Source organism: Humulus lupulus, chromosome X (genome assembly GCF_963169125.1).
Source record: "Humulus lupulus chromosome X, drHumLupu1.1, whole genome shotgun sequence".
NCBI lineage: Eukaryota > Viridiplantae > Streptophyta > Magnoliopsida > Rosales > Cannabaceae > Humulus > Humulus lupulus.
This window is the reverse complement of record NC_084802.1, coordinates 21266367-21275454: the sequence shown is the minus strand read 5'-3', so window position 1 is coordinate 21275454 and position 9088 is coordinate 21266367. Positions and strand designations below refer to the sequence as shown.

Genomic DNA, 9088 nt, shown 5'->3' with positions numbered 1-9088 from the left:
TGATATAGCATCCAATTCCATCATTCCAGCCACCTTCTTTGGTTGTCCCCTTTCAGTTGGCCATTGATAATTATTCATCGCCATCTCTTCCAATAAGCTCATACGCCTCATTAGCACTTTTACTCATAAAAGCACCTTCCGCCACAACATCTATAATTGTTCTGGTTATTCCATTCAACCCATTGTAAAAATTATGCACCAACATCCACTTTTCTATACCATGATGTGGACACTTCCTTAACAATTCCTTAAATCGCTCCCAAGAATCATACAGTGACACCCCTTCCATCTGATAAAAATTATTGATCTCTCCCCTTAGTTTTGTAGCCTTTGCTGGAGGAAAGAACTTGGCAAGGAACTTCTGAGCTAACTCCTCCCATGTAGTGATCGAATTCTCTTGTAAAGATATCAGCCAACTCTTCGCCCTATCCCTTAGTGACAATGGGAATAGCCTCAATCTTATAGCATCATCGCTCACCCCATTCATCTTGAACGTAGCACATAACTCCGGAAAATTAGCTATGTGTAAATTGGGGTCCTCCGTTGGCATACCTTCAAACTGAACAGTTGATTGGACCGTTTGAAGGATTGCTGGCTTAATCTCAAAAATTTTTGCAACAATGGTTGGAGGTTTGATGCATGAATGCACTCCTATAATAGTAGGAAGTACATAGTCTCTCAATGTTCTTGGTCCTTGCTCCCTTGGAGCCTCTGCAGCTGTAACGACCCAAATTTGCTAATAAGGCTTGGGGCCTTGATTAGTGTGCCTGGAGGGAAATAAGTGGTTTATTGTTATAATATGTGAATTTGTGTGAATATGTGATTAGTGATGCATGTATAGGTGAATTAAATATGCATGTGGGCCCCGTCTGGCTATTAGGGGCATGATTGTAATTTTAGCCCGTTGAGGGCATAAATGTGATAATTGTGATATACCTGCAATATATATATATATATATCTATGTTGCACGATCCAAGACAGTCCTAGGGAGCGGTTGGCTAGAAAGTCACAACGGGGTCGAAAATCCGACTCGGGGCGAGTCGAGGGGTATTTCGAGTGTTAGTCATTTTATGGGGTTATCGGGTTATGGAAATAAATATTTGGAGATATATTTGAGGTTAGAATGTCTAGGAGGGAATATTGGGAAAATTTACCATTTTTCCCTCATGGACGTTTTTGGTACCCCGAGCCTTGAGGCAACCTTAGAGACTAAGTTAAATAAAACAAAACATAAGAAGCAAGCAGAATACATTAAACCGACCCAAACCTCTCTTCCTTTTCTCTTGTTTTCTCTCAACCTTACCAAGGGGAGACTTTGCAAATCAAGCTAGGATTTGAGATTTAAACTTGGAGAATTGCTCAGCATCACTTTGAGGATTCAAACAGGGGCTAAGGTAAACCTTTAATTGTGATTCTAACCATTGAATTATGTGATTATTTGGCTGAGTTTCTGGTTTTCTTAAGGTTCTAAAGTTTGAGATTGAATTATGGGTTTAATGAGTTTTAAAGCTGGAGTTTGTTAGGTTTATCTGCTGGGAACATAGTGGAACCCCTGGGATAATTAAATTAGGTTGTTAGATGGATTTCAGGGGTATTTGGCTTGATTTGGTAGATAAAATGGTGAGTTTTTCTAGGCTCGACGGGTCGGGCCGCGGTGCAGTTCTTGCTGAGCCGCGGCCCCTTAGAACTTTGGGGCGCCTGGAAATGGAGGCGCGCCGCGGCGCCCTTCTGGAAGGACCGCCGTGTGTAGGCTGAAATGAGGCAGAGCCTCGGGTTGAGCTGGGGGCCGCGGCATGAGTTCCTAGGGCCACGACACTTAGTGCATTTTTTTGGGATTTTAAGAGGATTTAGGCTTGGGCATTCAATAGTTAAGGCTCGGGATGGATTTTATCACCCGAATTGGTAAAATCCAATGTCCCAGAGATTAGAATTATGACTCAAAGTTATTTAATGGATTAAAGCTTGATGGATGAATATTGTTAATGCGTTGTGACTAGGTTTTCAGCGAGGCTCGGACTAGGGGACTGTGTTCGAGACATCGGTGCTTGGAAGGCTCGGGACATAGGTAAGAAAATCGGTGTTCCCGTAGAGCTTGTATGCAGGGCATGGCCCAATTTAATTGTGTTGTAGGGCGTAGCCCTTTGATTGAGTTTAATCATGTTAGGTATTTTCTTTATTATGCTATGTGCGCATATATGTGCATGAACGGCAAGAGCCGGGAACGGCGAGGGCCGTAATGGCGAAGGCCGAGAACGGCAAGGCCGGGAGCAGTGAGGGGCCGGGAACAGTGTTTCACATGAAGTGCAAGGCCGAGCGCGGCAAGGGGCTGAGAGCAGCATTTAGCACGCGGAGTTCAGGTTGCTAGGGCGAGACCCTAAAGGATACCTGGGATATCCTTATGGTGTGGATCGCAAACCCAGGGCCTGGTAAAGCACCTGGGACGACATGGCCGTATGTGTATTGCCTGTTGATGGATTTTTTAAATGCCAAGTGTTGATATGCATTTGTCATCTTCTTGAGAGGGTTTTCTTGCTAGGCTTCGGTTCACGGGAGCTCTATGCTGCAGGTAAGGGCAAGGGGAAAGTCGACCAACCATGAGTACGGAGAGCGTGAAGCGGTGTGTACATGTTTGGCCTGCCTGGCTACCACGGCCAGGGGTATTTTGGGAGATGATTGTACTAAACCTAGATTTTGTCGTTTAGCCGACGCGGTTTATATTTGTATGTTGTAAATATTTCTAAACAAGTATTTTGGGATCCCAAATGTTAAACACTTTATAATTTTCAGTAAATGGTTTATTTTCAAAGTTTATGACTCTGATTATGGTTTAATTACACTTTTGTCCTAAAACCTCGATTAGCGAGTTAATTGCACGTTTTAAACTCACTTAGTAACGACTCTAGGGCAGTAGGGCGTGACAGCAGCCCCTTGACAATTATTAGCACTGTTTCCCAAATTTTCAGCCATGGTAAACTCCAATCGCCTCTTTGTTTTCCAGTTCTGTCTGGACGTTCTTTCAATTTCCAAATCTATTGGTATAATCTCCTTTTGTCTATTGCTTCGCATATACCAACTATTCCTGAAACACAATAGAACCCTGATCCAAATAAATGTTAAACATAAATAAAATAAAATAAAATAATAAAATTAGAACAAATAACAATTAATTGTGATATTGGAATTTAAGTCCTCGACAACGGCGCCAAAAACTTGATCTATGAAAATTTAACACGCAAGTATACGTGGTCGAATAAAGTAATATATAATAAGTAGAGTGTCGAACCCACAAAGACTGCTTCCCAAATACCACTAATAGTTCTTTAACTTTCTATTTGGTAAATTTAAACTTAAATGAATAATTAAAATTAAAATGACTATTCTAATTTATGAACATAATTTAAATAACTGAAAACAAAATAATGAATCAACTAATTAAAAATCAATAATATAAAAAACCTAGGAATTAATTTTATCAACTTGTCATTCTATTAATTTTACTAATCAATTCTAAATCTCTTCTTCCTATTCTAATAGCAGGTTAATATAATCAATTCCTATTCTTTTTCAAGATATAAGATCTCAATCTATATGCAGGTTTTCTACATTTCTGTGATAAACTTGAACATATAGAAGGCATTAAGCAAAGAAACCTAATTACTACACAAGTCATACAGGTACTTTCGTCCAATATGCAACCTATGTCTCTATAATGATAGCATATTCAATTCTCATCTTTCAAATTTTGAATCAAAACCATTAAATCAAGTAAATAGTGATCAAATATTTACAAGCATTAAACAAACATCATATAGATTAGAATAGAGAAGAAGTATCAATAGAATATCATAATAAAATTAAATAGAAATCCCAGTGACTACATTAATCCCTAGATAAATGAAATTAGTTCATAGATAACATGATGAAAGTAAACTTCAAATAATTATTCATAAAAAAAATAACCTAAAGAATTCAGATGAAAAGAAAAATCTAGAAAGTTAAAACTAGAAAAAAAAAAAAAAACAATCTAAAGCCGCAATCTTTTCCAGATCTAGGGTTTTCAAAATTTAGAACTACTTATAAAAATCGCAGAATAATGTTGCTTATATAGTTTTCCAAGGTTCCCAAGTGAACAGACAGTTTTGCCCTTCAAAAAGTGGTTTAAAATCTGAAAAACGCGTTGATAGCACTGTAGCCCCATGTCTTGAGCGCCGTAGCTCTATAAACAGAGCCAAAATCCCCTAAAAAGTGTTTCACTAGCGCTGTAGCGCCCTTGATGCAGCACTATAGTGCTTGTGTTCTAGTCTTGTGTAACGACCCAACTATTATAGACTTTGGACCATTAAAAACTACTATGCTAATCATAAGAAAACGTACATATGAAAACATCATAACTTTATTTAAAACTGTAAAGCAAATGTTGAATACATAAAAATGCGTTTAGGATATGGGATCCCATTGTTTTAAAAATAAAAATATAACATAATCTAAATAAATCAATTACAAAACTAAGTGCGGAAAAATACATAGAAAATATGATTTAAAGACTTAAAGACTTCATCCTCTAATCGAACGCTCAGTCCATCGATTCCATCCAGCCTCAATACATAACCCCCAAGCTGCCAAGAACCTTTCTACCGCCAAAGCTATTTTCCTGCACATATAAACATAAAGGAATGAGCCTAATACCCAGCAAGGAAAACCTAACAGCATAAATCATATTCATAAAATTCATATCATATGCTAAAAACATGTCATAACATATACCATAAGCGTATCATAAACATATGTCATATATACTATAATGGCCATTATACTACTTGGGGCTTGTTAACTAATCAAGTCATATGCCCATTAGATTTGTGGGGCTTGCTAGCTAAGCAAGTCATATGCCCATAAATTTATTGGGGCTTGTTAGCTATACAAGTCATATACCCAAGTCTACCAACATACATAATATAACATTTCATAACACATAAATCATAAGATAACATATAACATATAAAATCCTATCCTATTTTCCTTACCAATATATCGGGATATGAGAACAGAATTGGGACTTTGGAACACTCCTAGAAACCATAATAGAAAGGTGAGTATACTTAAAGAAAATGGATGAAATGAACAAACTATACCATCGAAAAGATACTTACCAAGAACAATCTTACGTTCAAGATCTTTAGATTCCTAACCAAAAATAAAGAATAGAGTTAGGATTTTGAGTAGAAGAACTATAAGAATAACACAGAAAGGAACTAGAAGAAGGAATACCTCGAATGCTTCTATAACCGAACTACACCTCGAACCGAAATATATTATGAACCTTACTTCCCGAGTGTTTATTAAGCTTATAAGGATAAAGCTTATAACCCCAACCCAAGTGTTTATCACTCTAACATAACCTAGCAGCTTGCAGACTCTGAACTTAGCTAGATGAATGAATAAATGGATAGGTACTAGCTCCTATTTATAGAGTTCAAGAATGAAAATATCTTCATTTAACTTGAATAAAATAATGGATTTTTAATTGAAAAATCTTTGAATAATCGTTCAGCAGAGGCTGAAGACTCGGTCAGAAAGATGCTGGACTTATCAAGAGGTTAAAGAATAAATTAAGCTCAGTTTCAAAAATGTTTAACAATCATGCACATGAGCCGATATATCGACCCTAGTAGGCGATATATCGCTTGGGCTAATATGCCCGAGGCTCGTCGAGGTGGCCGTGCGAAGTTACGTGTTTTTCGTATCCCCGTATGGCGATATATCGCCCCCTAGTGCTGCGATATATCGACATACACTAAAATATTATACACGTAATTGCACTTTTTCAGCCTAATTTGAATTGAGTAAACAGCCTTGACTAAGTCCTCTAACGATTTCAAAGCTGCTGGGAGACCCTAGGATATTCAAATATTACTCTTAATAAGTTTATTCCTCAAAATACTAAATTATTCATTAAACATACATATGACAAGTGTCATTTCCTTATTGGGTTTATATAAACCTTATATTATAATAAATATCACCTTCATAATCAGTCATATTAATTAAACCTTAGGTTATAATTAATATTCTTAAACTATAGGTTAAACTTATAAAATCTACAAATGTTACTATGAGTGTCCAACTAAATCCCAGTTTGAACCAAAAATCCACAGTCATAAAAATACTACAACTATTACTATTGCTACTACTATCTAACTAGCTAAGTAAAGTTCTTGGACTCTACATCTTGATAGTGTTGTAGCACTTGCTTTGTAGCACTGGGGCGCTACTTACAGATTCATCAGTCTCCATTGTATCCTTCCTAACTCTGTGGCGCCACTTTAATAGCGTTGTAGCGCTATCAACAGTATCAAAGCGCGTACATATCGACCCCGAAAAACACAATTTTCTCCAAATTAACTATATTTTCTTCCACTTTCACTTCATTTCACTCTTTTCAACGACTTAGCATGGAAAACTTGAAACATGAACAAACGAGCATAATTTTGCAATAAAATTACCCTAATCTAACGAAAACCAAACTAAAAACTAGACCATAAATGAGCCTAAAACTCGTTTATCAGTTCTTCATCAAACAGACGGTGCATGATCTAAGGTCCACCTAAACTAAGCTATTGAAGTTACTGTGTTATGGAGAGAATCAAGAACAAAGAAAGTGTTTTATTGAGCAAAATGACTGAATGAATATACAAGTGAGGAAAATAGACTTATATAGCCGAAAAGAAGAAAACCCCTGAACAGCTAAGCCTAACTAATTTACCCTAAAATAACAAAAAGGAAATAAACCAATTAACTAATACTTATAAGGTAAACAACTAAACTAAGTGCAAAACGAGAAAAAAAAAACAGGGAAATATAAATAGTAAATATAATACTCCCCCCTCAAGATGGACTATGTATGTCAATCACATACATCTTGGAGACATGAGAGTTTAAAGAAGTAGAGGCTAGAGCTTTAGTAAAAGCATCAGCTAACTGGTGGTGGCTTCGTACAAGCATGAGTCTAATTGTGCCAGGATTAATTTTGTCCCTCAAAAAATGACAGTCCAACTCTATATGCTTAGTGCGCTCATGGAATGTAGGATTGTCGGCGATTTGAATAGCATACTTTATTTCACGGTATATAAATGCTGGTGTTGAAGTGAGAAGATGGAGATCCTTAAGAAGGTATTGGAGCCATGTGATTTCACTAGTTGTTGTTGCCAAAGCTCTGTACTCTGCTTCAGCTGAGGTCTTGGAAATGGTAGTCTATTTCTTGGTGTACTACAAGATGAGACAATCTCCCTGAAAAATGAAAAATCTGGCAGTAGAGTATCTTGTAGTTGGGCAGGAGGCCCAATCTGGGTTTGAGAAAGCTCGCAGATGCAAAGAAGAAGAGGTAGGGTAGAGTATACCTTGGCCAGGTTTGTCTTTCAAGTACTTCAGCAAATGGTAAGCTGCTTCAAGATGAGGAGTGCGAGGGGAAGCCATAAATTGTCTGAGGCACTGAACAACATATGTGATGTCAAGTCGGGTGAGAGTGAGGTATAGAAAATTTCCTACAAGTCGTCTATACTCAGATGGATCTGAAAGAGGTTTGCCATTAGTGGTGTTGAACTTTAAACGAGGATCCATGGGAGTAAGAGAGGGCTTGGAACCAAGATATCTAGTGTCTTGAAGGAGTTGGAGAATGTACTGCCTTTGGGAGATGAATAGACCCTTTGTGGAACGAGATATCTCGAAGCCTAAAAAATATTTGAGTTGGCCAAGAGCTTTGAGTTTGAACTGACAATGCAAAGTTTGCTGCAGCTGCTCCAAATAACTAAGATTGGGGCCCGTGATTATAATGTCATCGACATAATCGAGGAGAGCAACAAAATCGTCATTGGAACCTTTCGTGAAAAGGGTGCAATCGGCAAGGGACTGTGTAAAACCGACGTCTTGAAGGGTGTCTGACAATTTCTTGTACCATTGTTGAGATGATTTTCATAGGCCATAGATGGATTTGTGTAGTTTGCATACCAAAGGAGTAGAACTTGTAGACAAAGAAAAAGAGTCAGTGAGTCCTTTTGGTAAAGACATGTAAACTTCACTACTAGAAATATAGGTTTTTACTTCGGTTTTTATAGTGAGCATACAAAAAAAGCGAAGTAAAAACCTTTTCAAACTCTTTTACTTCGCTTTTCAAATTGGCGCTCTGAAAAAAATTACTTTCTACTTCGCTTTTTTAAAAAAACGAAGTGAAAAGTTCATAGTGGAGAGGGCCGTGTTTGTTTGCACAAGCCCTTATATTATGTTTAGAGATAGTAAAAATGCAAAAAACTGGCCAAACCAAACGCGGCCCTTGTGCACTTTTAACTTCGGTTTTTAGGTAAAAACCGAAGTAGAAAGTGTACCTTCCACTTCGGTTTTTACCAAAAAACCGAAGTTAAAAGTCTCCAAGGGGTATGACTTAAGGACCTTTAACTTCGGTTTTTTGGTAAAAACCGAAGTGGAAAGTCCACTTTCTACTTCGGTTTTTACCAAAAACCGAAGTTAAAAGTGCTTTATAAGTCCCTTCCCTAGACCCGAACGGTCATCTTCTCAAATCCTCTCTACCCTCTGTGCAAAAAGAAACCCCCAAAACCTCCATTAACCATCGTGAGCCAACACCCATTTTGATTCTCCAAGCCTTTTTTTTTTTGTTTTTTCTTTATTTCTTGCAATATTTCTATCCTATAAACCGAAATATAGTCCAAAAATCTTTTTTTTTTTTTTTAGAGAAAAAAAGGCATTTGGCCGTGGGTTTTTTCTCCATTTGAAAGTGGTGTTTCTTGCCGGATTTTTGACATTGCAAGGGGATTTTGAGCTTCAAAACAGGTATAGATTACTAAAATGTGGTTTTGATGATAATTTTTTAATTTTCTATGTTTTTTTTAATTTTTTTTATTATTCCGAATTTAAAATTAATATCATTAATATTTTATTAATTTTTATAATTATTTGTTTATTTTGTTAGTTTAAATAATGTGATAAAAATTAGGTTTATTATAAATATATATATATATATGCATATTAGTTAGTTTTAGAAATTTTTACAATAGATAAATTTGTTTTTTAAATATT

General features: G+C 36.7%; 1 non-coding gene across 1 annotated transcript; it reads left to right on the top strand.

Annotated features, from left to right (window-relative positions):
- Positions 1-215: 215 nt before the first annotated feature.
- LOC133807740 (small nucleolar RNA R71) lies at positions 216-322 on the top strand. The gene has a single exon (XR_009879637.1). It is a non-coding gene; the product is annotated as a small nucleolar RNA R71 (small nucleolar RNA).
- The last annotated feature ends 8766 nt before the right edge of the window (positions 323-9088 follow it).